The sequence below is a fragment of the Nematolebias whitei genome, chromosome 17 (assembly GCF_014905685.2).
Source record: "Nematolebias whitei isolate Nwh7 chromosome 17, NemWhi1, whole genome shotgun sequence".
In the NCBI taxonomy this organism is placed as follows: Eukaryota; Metazoa; Chordata; class Actinopteri; order Cyprinodontiformes; family Rivulidae; genus Nematolebias; species Nematolebias whitei.
The window spans coordinates 20,412,694-20,415,579 of NC_056514.1; the positions used below are offsets into that span (position 1 = coordinate 20,412,694).

The 2,886-nt window shown below is 40.1% G+C and overlaps 1 protein-coding gene across 1 annotated transcript in view; it reads right to left on the bottom strand.

Annotated features, from left to right (window-relative positions):
* Positions 1-2,886, bottom strand: part of csnk1e (casein kinase 1, epsilon) — a 15,347-nt gene extending 12,461 nt beyond the window's left edge. Inside the window, exon 1 of the mRNA XM_037691331.1 lies at positions 2,634-2,886. The gene's annotated coding sequence lies outside the window, so the exon portion shown is untranslated. The remainder of the gene's footprint in view (positions 1-2,633) is intronic.

The window sequence follows — 2,886 nt, forward strand, 5'->3', positions numbered from 1 at the left end:
GAGCAAAACACTAGTTCAAAAGAGAGCGAAATACTAGCTAAAAAGAAATCAAAATAATAGCTAAAAGATAGCAAAATACTAGCTTAAAAGATTGTAAACAATAGCTAAAAAGAGAGCAAAATAATAGCTAAAAAGGAGCAAAACACTAGCTTAAAAGAGAGCAAAACACTAGTTCAAAAGAGCGCGAAATACTAGCTAAAAAGAAATCAAAATAATAGCTAAAAGATAGCAAAATACTAGCTAAAGAGAGTAAAACAATAGCTAAAAAGAGAGCAAAATAATAGCTAAAAAGGGAGCAAAACACTAGTTTAAAAGAGAGCAAAACACTAGCTAAAAAGGTAAAAGTAACAAAATGCTAGCTTAAAGAGAAAAGGAGTAAAACACTACCTAAAAAGGTATGAGTAAAACCCTATCTAAAAGCTAAAAGTAACAACACTAAAAAAGCTAAAAGAAACAAAAGAACAGCTAAAAGCTAAATGTAGCATAAGAAATTATGCAGAGGTAATTTAATGTCCAAAACAGTATGGTAGAGAAGCCAAAAAATAAAGTGAAACAGTACTAAAGCATCAAAAAAGGTTAAATCATGTCATCTGGTGCAGAGCTTACAACGTTTTTTTTTTTTTTTGTTTTTTTTTTTAGTACTAAAGCAGCATTCATACAGAGTGATGCTGCCTAATGTGAATCAGTGGTTCAGTAAAGTGACCAAACCTCCATCCTCCTCCAGTCAAGAGCCCAGTGTACACATTCCAACATCAACTATCAAATCTGGAAGATTTTATAGGGTGAATTTTTTTTTTTTCATTCAACCTTTATTTATCCAGATTAGTCTCACTGAGCCACGAGGACTCATTTACAAGAGGGACTGTTTTAAACAAAGAACACTGAAGAGATACAGACATCAATAGACGGTCATATAAAAAGAATATAAAATGAAAAGTAAATAGAAGAAATTATATAAAAAGAAAACAAAAACATACATTATAAAGCAAGGTAGAATATTAAAAACAGTCTGTGTTGGTTTTTGCCAGGAACTTAAAAGATGTTTAAAGCCACTTAGAGAGGTCAAGGTCGAGAGCTTCAGATGTGGAAAGATATTCCAGGAAACAGGAGCAGAGTAGGAGAAGGCCCTTTTTCCAAGTTCAGTCCTCACTGAGGGAACACTGCAGGTAATAATGTCCTGAGAGCGCACGCTGTAGCTGCACTCACGCAGAGACATGTAGGAGGAGATGTATGAAGGCAGCAGACCAAGAAGTGATTTAAAGATGAAAATGTACCAGTGAGAGAGTCTGTGTGAAGTTAATGATGACCAGTTAACCAGTGAATACAGGGTGCAGTGGTGGGTATGGTATTACAATCAGTTATGAATCTTAGTGCACCATGATAGACAGCATCCAACATCTGCAGGGTTCTTGTAGGAGCATCATGTAAATAATGTCACCGTAATCAATGGAGGGAAGGAAAGTCGTAGTTACAAGGCGTTTCCTAGCATTCTGAGTTAGACAAGATCGATTTCTGAAAACGAAACCCAGTTTTACTTTCAATGTCTTTACCAAGTTTTCGACATGAGGCTTAAAAGAGGGATGCGAATCGACCACGATATCCAAGTATTTATGAGTCGACAAACTCAAAAGGCACACAATTCGAAATAAAATAGAAGGAAGAACTGCTGGGACCGACTTCCTGTTTGAAAACAACATCCCTTTGGTTTTATCAGCATTTAGCACAAGTTTGAGGTGGAACAAATCTGACTGGATGATGTCAAAAGCAGACTGTAAAAGCTGGAAAACCTTAGCAATCTATGTAGATTGTAAAGAGGGTGGGTCCCAAGACTGAGCCTTGTGGTACACCATTGTTAACAGTTAGACAGCTGTACCATGCTGAACACATTGCCTCCAATCTGAGAGATAATTAGGCAACAAGCCAATAGTGTGATCTGAGAAACCAATGTCTGAGAGCTTATGACATAATGTTATGATCCACAGTGTCAAAAGCTTTAGACGGGTCTAAGTGCAGCACAAGTCTTTAGCATCCAATGCTAAAATAATGTAGAGAAGATGAACACAGGATGTTGTTGGTGCCTCTGTTTGTATTTGTTAGTAAAATATCTCACCCACCAATGGACCGATTCTAATGGAGCTCTCAGAAAGGACTGGATGTAAATGCCTCTACATCTCATTATCTATTGGAGCCAGCCAAATTCAACATGGCCGCCACAGCTACTCAACCTTAGTCGACACAAATATGGTTGTGCCTCAGTCAAGCGTCTTGAGCTTACACTGGGTGTGGCGGTAGCTGAGAGTCGTCTTCAACGCATACTCCGATTGTAAACAGATGACGTCATTAACGAGGTTCGACCAAAAGTCCGTGTTTTCTCATTAGAATGTTCCTGACAGACGGCGGGCGACATGCATGTCTTTATTTGATCGTGTTTTTCTCAGTCTGTCATTTTATTTTAATTATTTTTTTTACTAAACTGCAGCAGAAAGGAGACACGGTGATGTTTGTTTATGGCCCAGATCTACCAGAGCTGCAGTCGGACATCATAAAACCGCGCCCCTCCACCACACACACACACACACACACCTGCAGTTTACCTTGACCGAACAACACACACTCCTGCCCCACCTCCTCACCGGCCTGTGGTGCCTCCGTCCCCTCACTCAGGATCATGGACAGCGGCGTGTGTCCGCGGCTCGGGACGGCTCATCACCTTGGAGATCCGTGAGCCTCCACGTGAAACCCACTAAAAACAAAAAGCTGCAGCGGGCCCCACGAAGTTGTAATTTATTGCACTTGTTCTCTGCGAGGATGAGAGCAGGTCATTCCGTGCCTGCAGCGTCTCACACCCAGTCCTCTCCGTTTACACCGCGAACAGAATCAATGATG